This window comes from Salmo salar, chromosome ssa27 (assembly GCF_905237065.1).
Source record: "Salmo salar chromosome ssa27, Ssal_v3.1, whole genome shotgun sequence".
Lineage (NCBI taxonomy): Eukaryota > Metazoa > Chordata > Actinopteri > Salmoniformes > Salmonidae > Salmo > Salmo salar.
In genome coordinates, this window is record NC_059468.1 from 3,791,783 (window position 1) to 3,811,803 (window position 20,021).

General features: G+C 40.5%; 1 long non-coding RNA gene across 1 annotated transcript; it reads left to right on the top strand.

Moving 5' to 3' along the window:
- The first annotated feature begins 212 nt into the window (after positions 1-212).
- On the top strand, positions 213-12,273 carry LOC106588216 (uncharacterized). Its single transcript, XR_001324609.2, has 3 exons — positions 213-741; positions 11,648-11,783; positions 11,875-12,273. It is a non-coding gene; the product is annotated as an uncharacterized lncRNA (long non-coding RNA).
- The last annotated feature ends 7,748 nt before the right edge of the window (positions 12,274-20,021 follow it).

Genomic DNA, 20,021 nt, shown 5'->3' on the forward strand with positions numbered 1-20,021 from the left:
TTCCGTTTTCTTCCTGAGTGTGGCGCTGTTTACTGCAATTTTTTGGATTCTCTTGCGACCAGAACAAAACTAGTTATTTTACCCAACTAGAGATTGAAATAAAAGGTAGTAATCGACGCTGGTATGTTTCCCTGTTTACTACTCAAAGATATTTTACTTAAGTAAACGATGAAATTAACTGCAATACACTGGTCTCAAATATATGAGCATAACTAGGCTACACAGAACAATGGCGGACCCACTGTAAAATAGGTTTTTATTTATTAAAACGTGTCCCAGTCCAACATGCCTAGCTCTGCCCACTGGGGCGTGGATTACAGAGCGCTCTCTGAAATCATCGCTTGTATCAAATATGTTTAATAAGTTAACCTCATTATTCTTTGCTCGTATCGTCGTATTCCACCCGATCGAGTTCTCATCACACCAGAAACAGGGTATGCTGTCATTTGACTTCACAACGTTTTTTTTAGCTTCATTACTGGGCTCCCGAGTGGTGCCTCGGTGCAAGAGGCGTCCCTATAGTCCCTGGTTCGAATACAGGCTGTATCACATCCGGCCGTGATTGGGAGTCCCATAGGGCGGCCCTGCGTCGTCCGGGTTTGGCGGTCATTGTAAATAAGAATTTGGTTAAATACAATTACTCAAAATGACGGTGCCGAAGCGGACACGACTTTTCACAGTGAAAGAGGCTAATGTTTGTTGATGATTCGGAAACGCACTTTGAAAAGCGATGATGTCGAGGTGAGTGAAAAGTAAAAAGCAGATATGTGTGATGCTGTCAAACTTGGGGAATAGCTCACAAATGAGCAAATCATGTCCTGATAACTTGGTTGGTAAAGGCGAGCACATCAGCGGTGGAGCTCGAATGATTGCTCTCTGTCTCAAGGAAATAGTTTGTGTTTAGCTGTATCTAGTTGGTTGTTTCTATCGGTGTAATTCATATGGAAACGACCCAAGCTGCTTGCTATAGCTAGTTAGGCTGTCGGGCAATAAAAGTGGGCTGCGCTCACGAAGCGTCAACCTCAGCTGGCACTTCCACTAGCTAGCCATACAGACATCCAGTTAACTGGCCACCGAAATGAAGCCAAGGCTAGAGTAAATCGTTTTTATCTGTTGGGCTTGGTGTAGTAGTTGCAGATATTCATAGGCTATACGTACATTGCCTCGTTTTCCTATTATGACAGCTTAGCTGTCGTTAGAGTAGTAGCCCGCGCAGTGGAGCTCATATGATGAGTTGGCTATGTGTTTACATGGCCAGCTAACAAGTTACTTGTTTTGTTCCGTTTCTACCTCCCAGCTTTATAACTAATCAGCTAACATTGGTGAACTCTGGATGGAGAGGGAAAGAGATGCGTATCACACAATAAGGAAACCCCTTATTAGGAAGAGTATCGTTGAGGAAGGAAGAGCGAAATGATGAGAGATTATGTTCCTGACCTACAATTGTATTTTTGTGCTCCTCTCATCGCCATATTTTACTCTGTTCCTCTTGGTCAGTGAAAGTGAGGGAAGTGATGTGGAGTCAGGACTCAGCAGCAAAAGGCAGGGAGGTAGGGGTTAGAGGTGGAGGGAGAGGGAGAGGGCGAAGCAGAGAGAGTATGAAGCAGAGGAGGAAGAGTGTGCTCTCCGCACACCCAAGAGGGGAGCCTACATTTCCATGGAAGGTGTCTGCCCCAAGTCCCACCATTCACCCTTGTACCACACAGCCTGGGCCTAAAGTGAAAGTGGCTGGGGTTTTGGAGTTGTTTAAAGTTGTAGAAATGTAATGGATTACAACAAGAAAATAGGTGGGGTTGACCATCTTGACCAATTTAGGAGCTATTACAATGTTGAACGTACAGGCAGAAAATAGTGGAAGTATGTGTTTTGGGGATGCTCAACATTGCCATTTTAAATGCATACATTGTGTGGGGGACCCTGCAAAGGCCCCTTCCCAGAAACCACAGGCGCTGGTCCCTGAAGGCATTGAAAATGCAGTTTGTCCATTCACTTTGTGATATGGCTACAGTGGCAGGAAGAGGGGAGCCAAGCCTGTGGCACCAGGGCGTGTGGACTGAGTTGGAACTCATTCTGAAAGCAGGTGAAGTTTGAAGGCGAGGCGCTGTGTGGTGTGCATCCGGAGTGGACGCAGGGCAAAGAGTGGGAGATGTGTGAAAACCTACTTTGGGTGCTCTACGTGTTTTGTGCCAATTTGCAGGATTGGGCAGTGCTTTTTGAAGTTCCATGACATTTAGGCAAACGTAAAGACTAAAGTGAGTGAAATATGAATTTGTCCTACACATTCTCTGAACAGTTGTTTTGTATCTAATACTTGTGTTCACTGAATTGTCAAAGTAGGCTACTATTTCTACATTGTCAGGCCTAGTCTGTACTAAATCTTGAGGTTACCTACATTTTGAAATGGTCGCGTTTATCTTTACATTGTTACAGAATAAAGAATCGTTCTCAATCAAATAGCCTACTTTGAGTTTTGAAATACTTTCTGAATATTGTCCTCTGGTCACGTTTTTGATATTCTTATTTATATGTAAATAATTAAGTATATTGTTACATTTTGAGTGAGTAATTTAAAATGTACTACAATTTAAATAGTCTTTTTGTTCTTTTGAGTGTTAATCATTGTTTGATAGTGTATTTACACATTGGAAAGCAATGTGTTATTCCTTGACACGAATCTGGTGTCATATAGAGGATGTGCTTTTTAACTTGTAATTGTCATTTGTTCTTTGTTTTTGAGCTGTCTGAAATGTGTGACAAAATGAGCTTTACTTCAATTCTCAGTCATCTACAGCAGCATTGTAGAATTCTATTGGGGTCTAAAGGGTTAAACTAACATCCAATAGAGGAGTGGATGTCAATTATAATAACAATCAATGCAGTACCTGTATGTTGGAATTGAATAATACAGAATAAGTTTTAAAAGAAAATAGATCTTCAAGCTCTGTCAAGTTGGTTGTTGATCATTGCTAGACAGCCATTTAATAAGTCTTGAAGTTGGTTTAAGCCAAATTAAGTCAACTGTAACAAGGCCACTAAGGAATATTCAGTGGTGTCTTGGTAAGCTACTCAAGTGCATATTTGGCCTTGTCTTTTAGGTTATTGTCTTGCTGAAAGGTGGATTTGTCTCCCAGTGTCTGTTGGAAAGCAGACTGAACAAGGATTTTCTGTGCTTAGCTCTATTCATCTGAAAAACTCCCCAGACCTTGCTGATGACAAGCATACCCATAACATGATGCAACCACACCATGCTTGAAAATATGAAGCGTAGTACTCAGTGATGTGTTGTTGGATTTGCCCCAAATATGCTGCTTTGTATTCAAGACAAAGTTAATTTCTTTGCCACATTTTTTGCAGTTTTACTTTAATGCTTTACTGCAAACAGGATGCTTTTTTAAAATTCTGTACAGGTGAACTTGTGGATACACTTTGTCTGTGACCAGTATGAACAGAAGTTCACGAACTAGCGTTAGCGCAATGACGAAGTCTATGGATATCTACCGCTAGATGTCCAGTCATTGCGCTAACGCTAGTTAGCACTGGCTAGTTAGCACTTCCTACATACTGGACACAGAGACATAAAAGATGTATCCACAAGTTAATCTGACTCTGGGGAAGTAGAGAAAGGGCGTCATTGCCAAAATCCTTAAATATCTCTTTACACTAACTGTTTAACTTCTTATGGATCAAATCCCGTTAATGGGATCGATTTGACAACATCCGGTGAAATGGCAGAGCGCCAAATTCAAATTCAATTATTATAAATATTTAACTTTCATACAATCACAAGTGCAATACACCAAATTAAAGCTTTACTTTTGTTAATCCTGCCGCCGTGTCAGATTTCAAAAAGGCTTTACGGTGAAAGCAAACCATGCGATTATCTGAGGCTAGCATCTCATCAAACACAGACAATCATATTTCATCCCGCCAGGCACGACACAACTCAGAAATAACGATATAATTCATGCCTTACCTTTGACGAGCTTCTTCTGTTGGCACTCCAATGTGTCCCATAAACATCACAAATGGTCCTTTTGTTCAATTAATTCCGTCGTTATATATCCAAAATGTCAATTTATTTGGCACATTTGATCCAGAAAAACACCGGTTCCAACTCGCGCAACATGACTACAATATATCTAAGTTATCTGGAATCTTTCTCTAAACATTTCAAACAACTTTAGGTATTTTTTAACGTAAATAATCGATAAAATTTAAGACGGGATAAGTTGTTCAATACAGGACGAAAACAAAGTGGAGCGAGCTTTCAGGTCGCTCGCCGCTAACAAACAGTACACTTCACTTGACCCTAGTTCTGAACAGGGCTACTTCATCATTTCTCAAAGGAAAAACATCAACCAATTTCTAAAGACTGTTGACATCCAGTGGAAGCGATAGGAACTGCAAGCAAGTGCCTTTAGAAATCTAGATTCCCATTGAAATCCCATTGAAAAGAGTGACTGACCCCCCCCCCCCCCCAAAGAAAATTCCTGGATGGTTTGTCCTCGGGGTTTCGCCTGCCAAATAAGTTCTGTTATACACAGACATCATTCAAACAGTTTTAGAAACTTCAGTGTTTTCTATCCAAATCGACTAATAATATGCATATCCTAGCTTCTGGGCCTGAGTAGCAGGCAGTTTACTTTGGGCACACTTTTCATCCGGACGTGAAAATACCACCCCCTAGCCCAAAGAAGTTAAGAGAGATCAGGGTCCAGAGTAATGCAGAGGTCCTTTACAGTTTTATTTTGAGACTACAATCCTCAAGATTACTTGTCAGATCCAACAGAAGATCTCTTGGGACCTAGAACTAGCATTTTTGCTTTATCAAGGTTTAAAAGTTAAAAAATCTGCCGCCATCCACTTATGTCTGAAACACAGGCTTCCAGGGAGGGCAATTTTGGGGCTTCACTATGTTTCATCGAAATGTACAGCTGTGTATCGTCCACATAGCAGTGAAAGTTTATTATGTTTCTGAATGACATCACCAAGAGGTAAAAATATATAGTGAAAACTAGGTCCTAAAACGGAACCTTGAGGAACGCAAGTTTACAGTTGATTTGTCAGCGGACAAACCATCCACAGAGAAATTGATATCTTTCCGACAGATAAGATCTAAACCCGGCCAGAACTTGTCCGTGTAGACCAATTTGGGTTTCCAATCTCTCCAACAATGTGGTGATCGACGGTATCAAAAGCAGCACTAAGGTCTAGGAGCAAGGGGACAGCTGCAGAGCCTTGGTCTGACGCCATTAAAAGGTAATTTACCACCTTCACGAGTGCAGTCTCAGTGCTATGGTGGGGTCTAAAACCAGACTGAAGCGTTTCGAATGCATTGTTAGTCTTCAGGAAGGCAAAGAATTGCTGCGCAACAGCCTTTTCCAGAAATTGAGAAGAGTGGAAGATTTGATATAGGGCGATCCTTTAAAAAAATATTTATTTTCTGGGTCAAGGTTTGCCACTTTTAGTGAGTTTGGTACACATCCGGTGGATAGGAAGGCACTTATGTTCAATATAGGAGGGCCAAGTACAGGAAGCAGCTCTTTCAGTAGTTTAGTTGGCATAGGGTTCAGTATGCAGCGTGAAGGTTTAGAGGGCATGACTATGTTCATCAATGTGTCACGAGATATAGTATTAAAAAACTTGTCTCCCATGATCCTAGGTCCTGGCAGCGTTGTGCAGACTCAGGACAACTGAGCTTTGGAGAAATACCCAGATTTAAAGAGGAGTCCGTAATTTGCTTTCTAATGATCAAGGTCTTTGTCAAAGCAGTTCATGAATTTATCACTGCTGAAGTGAAAGCCATCCTCTTGGGGAATGCTGCTTTTTAGTAGTTATTTTTTTTGACAGTGTCAACATTTTGGATTGTTCTTATTCTCCTCAATTAAGTTGGAAAAATAGGATGATCGAGCAGCAGTGAGGGCTCTTCGATACTGCCTTTCCAAGCTAATCGGAAGACTTCCAGTTTGGTGTAGCACCATTTCCGTTCCAATTTTCTGGAAGCTTGCTTCAGGGCTCGGGTATTTTCTGTATTCCAGGGAGCTAGTTTCTTATGACAAATGTTTTGTTTTTAAGGGTGTGACTGCATTAATGTATTACGCAAGATTAAATTAAGTTCCTCAGTTAGGTGGTTAACAGATTGTTGTACTCTTGACGTCCTTGGGTAGGTGGAGGTAGTCTGGAAGGGCATCTAGGAATCTTTGGGTTGTCCGAGAACTTATAGCACAGCTTTTATGATCCTTGGTTGGGATCTGAGCAGATTATTTGTTGTGATTGCAAACGTAATAAAATGGTGGTCAGGATTATGAGGAAAAACATTAAGATCCACAATATTTATTCCACGGGACAAAACTAGGTCCAGAGTATGACTGTGGCAGTGAGTAGGTCCGGAGACATGTTGGACAAAACCCACTGAGTCGATGATGGCTCCGAAAGCCTTTTGGAGTGGGTCTGTGGACTTTTCCATGTGAATATTAGTCACCAAAAATGTGAATATTATCTGCCATGACTACAAGGTCCAATAGGAATTCAGGGAACTCAGTGAGGAACGCTGTATATGGCCCAGGAGGCCTGTAAACAATAGCTATAAAAAGTGATTGTAGGCAGCATAGATTTCATGACTAGAAGCTCAAGACAAAAACGCAGTCTTTTTTTTGTAAATTGAAATTTGGTAGTAGTAGTAGTAGTAGTAAATGTTAGCAACACCTCCGCCTTTGCGGGATGCGCAGGAGGATATGGTCACTAGTGTAACCAGGAGGAAAGGCCTCATTTAACACAGTAAAGTCAGACTTGAGCCATGTTTCAGTCAGTTCAAATCACATCAAGATTATGATTAGTTAATTGACTAACTGCCTTGGAAGTGAGGGATCTAACATTAAGTAGCCCTATTTTGAGATATCAATCTCTTTCAATGACAGGAATGGAGGAGGTCTTTATTACAGTGAGATTGCTAAGGCGAACACCATGTTTAGTTTTGCCCAACCTAGGTCGATACACACACACGGTCTCAATGGGGATAGCTGAGCTGACTACACTGACTGTGCTAGTGGCAGACTCCACTAAGCTGAGAGGCTGGCTATCAGCCATAATGCCTGGCCTGCACCCTATCTCATAGTGGAACTAGAGGAGTTAGAGCCCTGTCTATGTTCATAGATAAGATGAGAGCACCCCTTCAGCTAGGATGGAGTCCGTCACTCCTCAGCAGGCCAGGTCCTGTTTGTTGGTGAGTCCCAGATAGAGGGCCAGTTATCTACAAATTCCATCTTTTGGGAGGGGAAGAAAACAGTTTAACCAGCGATTGAGTTGTGAGACTGCCTTAGAGCTAATTGGGATGGGGCCAGAGACAATTACACGACGCCAACATCTTTCTAGCTGATTTACACGCTGAGGCTGTGTTGTGCTTGGTGACCTGACTGATTCATCTTATCATTGGTGCCGACGTGGATAACAATATCCCTATGCTCACCAGCACGATCTTCAGATTAGCCTTAACGTCGGTAGCCCTGCCCCCTGGTTAAGTGTATGATCGCTGGATTACTTTTTAAGTCTAATACTGCGGGTAATGGAGTCGCCAATGATTAGGGTTTTCAATTTGTCAGAGCAAATGGTGGGAGGCTTCGGCGTCTCAGACCCCGTAACGAGTGGAGGGGAGACCAGAGAAGGCTTGGCCTCGATGCTTAATGGGGAGAACCGGTTGAAAGTTTGTCGGCTGAATGAGCGACACCGGTTGAGCATTCCTACAGCATTTCCTTCCAGAAGCCATGAGAATTATCCGGATGCGGGGACTGTGCGAGGGGATTTCTACTACCATCTGTACTCATTTGTGGCAAAGACGCCGTTTCCTTTCCTACACTTAAATGACCCTTGCCTAACGATTGCGTCTGAAGCTGGGCTTGCAGCACGGCTATCCTCGCCATAAGGCGATCGTTCTCCTGTATATTATGAGTACAGCGACTGCAATTAGAAGGCATAATGTTACTACTTAGCTTCGGCTGGTGGAGGTCCTGTAGAACCATGTCCAGATAAAGCGTCTGGGGTGAAAAAGTTAAATGGAAAAAAAATAGAAAACGGTATTTAAAAAGTAAAACCCTTAAAATTGGCAGGTAGCAAAGTAACGCTAGCAACAAAATGCACAGCAGCATGTAAACAAGTCCACCTGTGGGACCTATATAGGCAGGTGTGTGGCTTTCCAAATCATGTCCAATCAATTGAATTTACCACAGGTGGACTCCAATCAAGTTGTAGAAACATCTCAAGGGTGATCAATGGAAACAGGATGCACCCAAGCTCAATTTCGAGTCTCATAGCAAAGAGTCTGAATACTTACAGTACCAGTCAAAAGTTTGGACACACCTGCTCATTCAAGGGTTTTTCTTTGTAGAATAATATTGAAGACATCAAAACTATATAATAACACATGGAATCATGTAGTAACCAAAAAAGTGTTTTAAAAAAATCTAAATATATTTTAGATTCTTCAATGTAGCCACCATTTGCCTTGATGACAGCTTTGCACACTCTTGGCATTCTCTCAACCAGCTTCACCTGGAATGCTTTTCCAACAGTCTTGAAGGAGTTCCCACATATTCTGAGCACTTGTTGGCTGCTTTTCCTTCACTCTGCGGTCAAACTCATCCCAAACCATTTGTTGCGAAATAGGAAGCCGATTCTAGATTTAATTTTGGATCGGAGATGCTTGATGTGAGTCTGGAAGGAGAGTTTACAGTCTAACCAGACACCTAGGTATTTGTAGTCGTCCACATATTCTAGGTCAGAACCGTCCAGAGTAGTGATGCTAGCCTGCCGGGAGGGTGCGGGCAGTAATCTGTTGAAGAGCATGCACTTGGTTTTGCTAGCATTTAAACACAGCTACAGGCCACGGAAGGGGTGTTGTATGGCGTTGAAGCTCATTTGGAGGTTTGTTAGCACAGTGTCCAGAGAAGGGCCAGATGTATACAAAATGGTGTCGTCTGCGTAGAGGTGGATCAGAGAATCACCAGCAGCAAGAGCAACATCATTGATATATACAGAGAAAAGAGTCGGCCTGAGAATTGAACCCTGTGGCACCCCCATAGAGACTGCCAGAGGTCCGGACAACAGGCCCTCCGATTTGACACACTGGACTCTGAGAAGTAGTTGGTGAACCAGGCGAGGCAGTCATTTGAGAAGCCAAGGCTATTGAGTCTGCCGATAAGAATGCGGTGATTGACAGAGTCGAAAGCCTTGGCCAGGTCGACGAAGACTACTGCACAGTACTGTCTTTTATCGACAATACTGAATTTAACAACAATACTGAATGAACACTTATTTTAACTTAATATAATACATCAATAAAATCAATTTAGCCTCAAATAAATAATGAAACGTGTTCAATTTGGTTTAAATAATGCAAAAACAAAGTGTTGGAGAAGAAAGTAAAAGTGCAATATGTGCCATGTAAGAAAGCTAACGTTTAAGTTCCTTGCTCAGAACATGAGAACATATGAAAGCTGGTGGTTCCTTTTAACATGAGTCTTCAATATTCCCAGGTAAGAAGTTTTAGGTTGTAGTTATTAAAGGAATTATAGGACTATTTCTCTCTATACCATTTGTATTTCATATACCTTTGACTATTGGATGTTCTTATAGGCACTTTAGTATTGCCAGTGTAACAGTATAGCTTCCGTCCCTCTCCTCGCTCCTATCTGGGCTCGAACCAGGAACACAGACAACAGCCACCCTCGAAGCAGCGTTACCCATGTAGAGCAAGGGGAACAACTACTCCAAGTCTCAGAGCGAGTGACGTTTGAAACGCTATTAGCGCGCACCCCGCTAACTAGCTAGCCATTTCACATTGGTTACACCAGCCTAATCTCAGGAGTTGATAGGCTTGAAGTCATAAAGAGCGCAATGCTTGAAGCACAGCGAAGAGCTGCTGGCAAAACACACGAAAGTGCTGTTTGAATGAATGCTTATGAGCTTGCTGGTGCCTACCATCGCTCAGACTGCTCTATCAAATCATAGACTTAATTATAACACACAGAAATACGAGCCTTAGGTCATTAATATGGCCGAATCCGGAAACTATCATCTCGAAAACAAAAGTTCTCTTTCAGTAAATACGGAACCGTTCCGTATTTTATCTAACGGGTGACATCCATAAATCTAAATATTCCTGTTACATTGCACAGTCTTCAATGTTATGTCATAATTACGTAAAATTCTGGCAAATTAGTTCGCAACGAGCCAGGCGGCCCAAACTGTTGCATATACCCTGACTCTACGTGCAATGAACGCAAGAGAAGTGACAATTTCACCTGGTTAATATTGCCTGCTAACCTGGATTTCTTTTAGCTAAATATGCAGGTTTAAAAATATATACTTCTGTGTATTGATTTTTAAGAAAGGCATTGATGTTTATGGTTAGGTACAGTCATGCAACGATTGTGCTTTTTTCACAAATGCGCTTTTGTTAAATCATCTGCCATTTGGCGAAGTTGGCTGTCTTTGTTAGGAAGAAATAGTCTTCACAGTTCGCAACAAGCCAGGCTGCATATACCCTGACTCTGTTGCAAGAGAAGTGACACAATTTTCCTAGTTAACATAAATTCATGTTAGCAGGCAATATTAACTAAATATGTACTTGTGTATTGATTTTAAGAAAGGCATTGATGTTTATGGTTAGGTACACGTTGGCGCAACGAAAGTCCTTTTTCGAATGCGCATCGCATCGACTATATGGAACGCAGGACACACTAGATAAACTAGTGATATCATCAACCATGTGTAGTTAACTAGTGATTATGATTGATTGTTTTTTATAAGATAAGTTTAATGCTAGCTAGCAACTTACCTTGTCTTCTTACTGCATTCGCGTAACAGGCAGGCTCCTCGTGGACTGCAATGTAAGGCAGGTGGTTAGAGCGTTGGACTAGCTAACCGTAAGGTTGCAAGATTGAATCCCCGAGCTGACAAGATAAAAATGTTGTTCTGCCCCTGAACAAGGCAGTTAACCCACCGTTCCTAGGCCGTCATTGAAAATAAGAATGTGTTCTTAACTGACTTGCCTAGTTAAATAAAGGTGTAAAAAAAAAAAAACATTTGAAAGTGGATAATATTGTGTTAATTCGATCACAATTCCAACAGTAAAGGGAAACATTGATAGTGTTAACTAAGGAGAAAACTCTAGAAAGTTGAGTGAAGTTCAATCTCGTGCTCTGTGCGGGCTGATCTTCTTTTCTGCATTGCAGTCCCGGGGAGCTGCACGCCTGCCTGCAGTTTATAGGGAATATTGGCTATGACCACACTGGTCTGGAAAGGAGGCTGTTTGTTAATGCAATATTCACTCATAAATTATGCGACAGGGTTCTCTCAATTTCTTTTTTAGTTTTTCCTCGGGTTGAGACGTCTCATTGTTTGGATTTGAAAATCCAACCATTGTAATTAAAGGGGGCGGTGCTAGGGGGCTGAGTGTGGGTGTTTTGAGCACCGTTTGAGTGAGACAGAGGTGAGCCTACCAATAAAAGCCCAGCCCCCTTCGTTATCGATACATTGTGCCGACAACATCAAAGAGCCATTCCAGACTGAGGTCAGGATGACTTTGAGAGTTAGGTGTTAGACTAATGATTAACTGCAATGGAAAAGTAATTGTTTGTCTGCTTTACTACAGATTGTTCAGGACTTCTCTATTTGAAACCCGGACTGCTTGGTGAACCTCACTGAACTGGATCGGGGTCTTCAAGGACCAAAAACTTTGCTTTGCCAGCTGAGACAAGCAGGCCCAAGATCTTCTCTTCAAAGTGCAGGTATAGTTTGAAAGAACCATGCTGGTGGTGCCAGATGCTCATTCATTTTTGCCTGAAACGATCAGGTTAATCACTAAACATTTCTCTCCAGATGCACAAGGTGACATCGCTTTAAGACTTCTGCCAGTGGTCCTCCCACACCAGTCTACAAGATTGTCAGGAAGACATTCTGTGACCCAGCTTCTAAGAGACCAGAAAGTCCTTCATTGACTTGCAGCCTGTACATTTAAATAGTGGATAGGCATAGGGGGATGGATGGGGAAATTAGATGATAGCTTTTGTAAGCCTTGAATGAACAGAACACCATTCCAATATCTGTTATGCAGAACCGCACACTCCAAGACATTGTGTAAATTAACCCATAGATACTGTAGGCAGGGCCCTGAGTATGGTACAGCCCATTACTCATATGTTAAATTGCCTACTTATAACCTGACAATGGCTGTATTTTCTTTATTTTTTTATCATTCTATAAACATTTTGGATGTGCTTGGTTGGTCACTTTTAACATACTTCCATGGTGTCTTAATTAAATACACTTTCATCTAAATGTAAAATGTTAGACTGTCGCATGGAATGTACGTCATGATTATCAGCCGAAAAGACGATTCCAACAGACTTTCTTAAATAGCTCTGCTTTTAAGATGCTGATAAGCTGTTGCGTACCGTTTTTGTTTGAACAATAGTAGGAGAAAAATAAGTTTCATCAACTGCACATGGACCAGGTTAGAAGAACCTCGTGGTTTCTGGCAATTACGCTGCGATGATTATGATGGAAAGCTGTGAGCTCCTGTTACTCAATACATGTATGTGTGTTCAAAGCACTTCATCACCGGTAAGTCGGTAACACTTGTTTGTATCTCACTAGCTATGTGTATTGCACAAAGCTTGCTAGTTAGCTTGTAGTAAGGACTAGTGAGCTGTATCCAAATAACAGCGATAATATTCTTCTGCATTTGGATATTTATGCAAACCTGTAGATTCCACGAAGTAGGTGTAGATAATGACATTAGCCAATTTGGTACGGTTGTCTCCCCAGCTGGTCTCCGGGAAGTTGAAAGGACATTAAAACACCATTTCAAATTTTGCTACATAAGACCGAATTAAGCCAGTCGGTCACATATAGTCAAAAATGTACTTTTCTACCGTAAATTCCGGACTATAAGCCGCAACTTTTTTCCCAGGCTTTGATCCTCGTGGCTTAAACAATGACGCGGCTAATATATGGATTTTTCCCGCTTTCAATTTTTTTTTCTAAAAAAAAAAACATTCTGTGACGTGCTCAGTTTTTTGGGCGGCATGAAGCTTTCATTAGACCAATGAAATTGCCAAACGGGTTAAGGTCAAACAACTTTTTTGTTTACTGTTTAGATTAAATCGAGCGCTCTCAAACTTCCCATCATTCTGATTACGGTAGTCATTTTGTCACCCTCATCATGGCAAAGACACGGAGAAATGCATATGATGCAGCTTTCAAGTTGAAGGCGATTGATCTGACTGTTGGAAAAGGAAATAGAGCTGCTGCACGAGAGCTTGGTCTTAATGAGTCGATGATAAGACGTTGGAAACAGCAGCGTGAGGTATTGATTCAGTGCAAAAAGACAACTAAAGCTTACTGCAAATTTTTTATTTTTTGTTACAAGCCGTGTTTCGTTAAAGCCTATTTTATTTTTGTTACAAGCCGTGTTTCGTTAAAGCCTGTGTAAAGTTAAATGGTTTCAATGTACCGGTAGGCACCTGCGGCTTATAGACATGTGGCTTATTTATGTTCAGAATATATATATTTGTTTTTAATTCAGTGGGTGCGGCTTATATTCAGGTGCGCTTAATAGTCTGGAAATTACGGTAATTACCTAGACCGTTCAAAGGCAGGCAAAGACTGGAAGTAGTTACGTGACGCATCTAAGACTAGCGAATTAGATTGAGATTAACTTCTCTCACTAGCCAGCCAGATAACATAAGCTAACCATCAAAAAAAGCTAGGGGTAAACAAACAGTGACTTAAGTATAATGTGACAGCTTTACTGTCAGTGTTGGCAGGTCGGGTAACACATTAGCGTGGCAGAATTAGTATCATGTAAATCATTTGTTGTGACAGCCAAGTATGTTAATAACGACACATGAGGCTGCTGACCGTTTGAAATAACAAATTGTCAGGAGTTTGCTGAAGATGCCACCATAGTTAGGTTAATTACATGGGAGTAATGAGCACCCTACTGCTGTACCCTAATCGGGGTGTGGTCACGTTAAGTCACACTTCCATGTGTGTCTATGAGCCTCTGCCCCAAATTTAATGGAATATGTAGGTATCAAACAGGGATTGTGTTTATATTTTCGTAAATGGCTATATAGTATACAAAATAAATTGAGTGGCATTGTCAGTGTACCTCTGTTTTGCACAAGTCCTCATTCTAAAATCTAACGATTTCTATCTAACAGGTTGGGACCAACATGGTTGAGTACCTGCGCCAGGCGGAGGTGTCCAGACCCTTCCCATTTGTGTTGGCTCTTGGGGACTGCTCACAGGTGTTTAGTCATTAGTGGACAGGCATTTGAACAAGGTACAGTGCATTGCTTGGTGCATTGGATTTGTCCTATTATGTGTTTGATATCAACTTTCCCAGCATGGGAATTCCTACAGACCACGGTGTATCAGCTGCCAGGAACAGAATCCCCCACAGTAAAACTTTTTTTCCACTGAAATAGTGGATACGTGTGCTCTTGTATGTGGCGTGAGAAGTGACAGGAAGAACCAGGTGACTACTTTGAAGTCAAAAGTTTGGACACATCTACTCATTCAAGGGTTTTATTTATTTTTACAATTTTCTACATTGTAGAATAATAGTGAAGACATCAAAACTAAGCCTTATTTGGCAAAAGACCAAGCCCATATTATGGCAAAAACAGCTCAAATAAGCAAAGAGAAACAACAGGGAATCATTACTTTAAGACATGGTCTGTCAATCTGGAAAATTTCAAGAACTTTGACACTTTCTTTTAGTGTAGTTTTGAAACCATTAAGCGCTATGATGAAACTGGCTTTCATGAGGACCGCCACAAGAAAGATAGACCCAGAGTTACATCTGCTGCAGAAGATAAGTTCATTAGAGTTACCAGCCTCAGAGGAGACTGTGAATCAGGCTTTCGTGGTCGAAATGCTGCAAAGAAACCACAACTAAAGGACACCAATAAGAGACTTGCTTGGACCAAGAAACACGAGCAATGGACATTAGACTGGTGGAAATCTGTCCTTTTCATCTGTCCAAATTTGCGATTTTTGGTTCCAACCGCCGTGTCTTTGTGAGAAGCAAAGTAGGTGAATGGATTATCTCCGCATGTGGTTCCCACCGTGAAGCATGGAAGAGGAGGTGTGATGGTGTGGGGGTGCTTTGCTGGTGACAATGTCAGTGATTTATTTAGAATTCAAAGCACACTTAACCAGCATGGCTATCGCAGAATTCTGCAGCGATACGCCATCCCATCTGGTTTTGCGCTTAGTGGGACTATAATTTGTTTTTCAACAGGAAAATGACCCAACACACCTCCAGGCTGTGTAAGGGCTATTTGACCAAGAACGAAAGTGATGGAGGTGCTGCATCAGATGACCTGACCTCACCAATCACCAGACCTCAACCCAATTGAGATGCTATGGGATGAGTTACACCACAGAGTTAAGGAAAAGCAGCCAACAAGTGCTCAGCATATGTGGGAACTCCTTCATGACTGTTGGAAAAGCATTCCAGGTGAAGCTGGTTGAGAGAATGTCAAGAGTGTACAAAGCTGTCATCAAGACAAAGGGTGGCTACTTTGAAGAATCAAAAATAACAGTAACACTTTTTGGTTACTACATGATTCCATATGTGTGTTCCATAGTTTTGATGTCTTCGCTATTATTTTACAATGTATGTGTGGGATGGGACTGTTCCTTCTCACTCTGACCTGACCTCGGGCCGAATTCCTCGCTCCTCCCTAATCCACGACTGTCCTACCTTATCAGTGACTGAAACCAGACTGTTGCCTTTTGCCTCCCTCCTTAGGAGCCATGAGATTGAACAATACCATGTTTTGACAGAATGTAAACTTTCTGCACTCCCACTTGTCTCACTCAGTAACTTTCCATACAGCTAGTTGTTATCCACCCTCAATTGACCCCAACATATACATTCCTTATTAATGTACAGTAATCAATGAGTTCTAGTATGGTAACATGAATAAGTATATTTCAAGCTAGCATCCAACAGTCCCTCCTTTTTGAATAGTAACTCCACTGTTCAACATTATATAAACTTTTAAATTACTAATAAATGAAGAGAAAATAACATGATTAACATTCTCAGTTGATTGGTATGTTTACACCTCCGAGACGTACAGTTGAAGTTGGAAGTTCACATACACTTAGGTTGGAGTCATTAACTTGTTTTTCAATCACTTCACACATTTCTTGTTAACAAACTATAGTTTTGGCAAGTCGGTTAAGACATCTACTTTGTGCATGACAAGTCATTTTTCCAACAATTGTTTACAGACAGATTATTTCACTTACCACTGTATCACAATGCCAGTGGGTCAGAAGTTTACATACACTTAGTTGACTGGGCCTTTAAACCGCTTGGAAAATTGTCATGGCTTTAGAAGCTTCTGATAGGCTAATTTACATAATTTGAGTCAATTGGAGGTGTACCTGTGAATGTATTTCAAGGCCTACCTTGAAACTCAGTGCCTCTTTGCTTGACATCATGGGAAAATCAGAAAAAAAATTGTAAACCTCCACAAGTCTGGTTCATCCTTGGGAGCAATTTCCAAAGGCCTGAAGGTACCACGTTCATCTGTACAAACAATAGTACGCATGTATAAACACCATGGGACCATGCAGCCGTCATACCGCTCAGGAAGGAGACACGTTCTGTCTCCTAGAGATGAATGTACTTTGGTGCAAAAAGGGCAAATCAATCCCAGAACAGCAAAGGACCTTGTGAAGATGCTGGAGGAAATGGGTACAAAAGTATCTATACCCACAGTAAAATTAGTCCAATATCGACATAACCTGAAAGGCCGCTCAGCAAGGAAGAAGCCACGGCTCCAAAACCGCCATACAAAAGCCAGACTACGGTTTGCAACTGCACATGGGGACAAAGATTGTACTTTTTGGAGAAATGTCCTCTGGTCTGATGAAACAAAAATAGAACTGTTTGGCCATAATGACCATTGTTATGTTTGGAGGAAAAAGGGGAGGCTTGTAAGCCGAAGAACACCATCCCAACCGTGAAGCACGGTGGTGGCAGCATCATGTTGTGGGGGTGCTTTGCTGCAGGAGGGACTGGTGCACTTCACAAAAGAGATGGCATCATGAGGTTGGAACATTTTGTGGATATATTGAAGCAACATCTCAAGACATCAGTCAGGAAGTTAAAGCTTGGTCGCAAATGGGTCTTCCAAATGGACAATGACCCCAAGCTTACTTCCAAAGTTGTGGAAAAATGGCTTAAGGACAACAAAGTCAAGATATTGGAGTGGCCATCAAAGTCCTGACCTCAATCCTATAGAAAATTTGTGGGCAGAACTGAAAAAGCGTGTGTGAGCAAGGAGGCCTACAAACCTGACTCAGTTACACCAGCTGTGTTAGAAGGAATGGGCAAAAATTCATCCAACTCATTGTTGGAAGCTTGTGGAAGGCTACCCAAAACGTTTGACCCAAGTTAAACAATTTAAAGGCAATGCTACCACATACTAATTGAGTGTATGCAAACTTCTGACCCACTGGGAATGTAAAGAAAGAAATAAAATCTGAAATGCATCATTCTCTCTGCTATTATTCTGACATTTCACATACTTAAAATAAAGTGGTGTCCTAACTGACCTAAGACAGGGAATTTTTAATAGGATTAAATGTCAAATATTGTGAAAAACTGAGTTTAAATGTATTTGGCTAAGGTGTATGTAAACTTCCGACTTCAACTGTATATATTCTTGTAGATTGTGGACAATTATCTGACATGTTGTGATATGCAGACAATACAAATTAATTATTTAAAATTCAACATTGTACAGTGCCTTTAGAAAGTATTCAGACCCCTTTACCTTTTCTGCAGTTTATTACATTACAGCCTTATTATAAAATGAATTAAATAAAAATAAAAATCCTCAGCAATCTACACACAATACCCCATACTGACAAAGAGAAAACAGGCTTTTAGACATTTTTGCAAATGTATTAAACATAAAAAGATACCTTTATTTACATACGTTTTCAGACCCTTTGCTATGAGACTCGAAATTGAGCTCTGGGCCATCCTGTTTCCATTGATCATCCTTGATGTTTCTACAACTTGATTGGACTCCACCTGTGGTGAATTCATGGATATATAAGATTTGGATTTGTCACAATCAAACACACTGAGTTGTTTTAACATAGCAATATAGTCTAATTTACCCAGCAACTGGGTCAAGCACTCAACCCAAGGTGCTAGGTTAGAAGCACAACCCAACCCCACCGGATTTAATTACCCAATGCAGTGTTTGTCCAAATTGACACAGCGCTGGGTTGTCAATGACCCAAATTAGGTTATTTTTAACCCAGATTTTTTGGGGGAATAACAATTCATTTTGAATATAATATGAATTGCCATATTTGGCATAACCCAATTTCTACCTTTTTTTAAGATGCCAAAATAATTGGTTTTCAGTATCCTCACTTAGTTTTGAAATTGTTTTAGTGCATGCATTCAACAAGCTTTGAAAGAAGGACTTCCACAGGGCCACCATCTCCAAAGTTCATTCAAAAACGCAATAGTTCTGAACTGTGTTTTGAGTTAGTTTTTGTTTGTTTTAATTATTTACATTTGGTTAATTATTTAAACTTCCATTGATTGAAATCTATTGCTCAGTTATCACTTGGCTCATACAAATAATTATTTAGTTGCCACTTTTTAAACATCCTAAGTCAACATCCCCATAGCATTCACATCTCTCAAATGTAGCTACAGTGGCACGAAAAAGTATGAACCCACTTCAATATAGACAAGAGAAATACAATAATTTGTGTGTTATTAGTTTAAGCACACTACGTTTGTCTATTGTTGTGACTTAGATGAAGATCAGATCAAATTTGATGACCAATTTATGCAGAAATCCAGGTAATTCCAAAGGGTTCACATACTTTTTCTTGCCACTGTACATAATAATTTGAAATAAAAAAAATATTCCTGATAATATCCAGTCATTGCTCTTTTCTTCATTACCATGCTGAGGATTTCATTTATTTTCTGTTAAGAAATTGATTACAGGTTGTTTGGTATATTTAGTACATTTAGTATGTTTCGTTTTTTCTCTGAGAAGTTCATTTAAAGTTTTATATATGATTTGGTGTATGTAGATATATTTCAATGTTAACACACAGTAACTAAAAACCTGATCTAATTTTAAATATTTGCAACCAATTTGCAGCAAACAGTAGAATGTTTGCCACACGTTTCCCTGACTTGTTTGCAAGAAGTTCACAAGTTGCTGCAAATTTACCGAAACTGTTTGCCAAAAACAAATTTACATGTGAAAATATGAGCTTGCAGCAAATTGGTCAAAGGTTTGCCACAGCTGTTTGCCAGAAGCCTATTTTTTAGTAAGGGTATAATTTAATATCTTTATTATAGTATTTGTTCAATCATTTCACACACGTAGTAGATATTTTTGAGTACATGTATGTATTTTATGTACAATAAATAATCATAAGGTTATCTTTGAGTACAGAGTGCAACATACCTAATAGGGAAAATGATAACTTACTAGATATGATTGGTTGACGGTATGCCATTGAAAAATGCTTATGTCACTAATGTGTTCCCAGTATAAATACAGTGACATTGATTGAACGGTTCATAACGATGCTATAGTAGGATGTTGTTTAGCCTAGAGGTAAAACCAGTTTGAGTTGTTACTTGGAACTATTTTTATTTTATTTCACCTTTATTTAACCAGGTAAGCTAGTTGAGAACATGTTCTCATTTACAACTGCAACCTGGCCAAGATAAAGCAAAGCAGTGTGACACAAACACAGTTACACATGGAATAAACAAGCGTACAGTCAATAACACAATAGAAAAAAAAGAAAGTCTATATACAGTGTGTGCAAATGGAGTGAGGTGGTTAGGCAATAAATAGGCCATAGTAGCGAAGTAATTACAATTTAGCAAATTAACACTGGAGTGATAGATGAGCAGATGATGATGATGATGATGTGCAAGT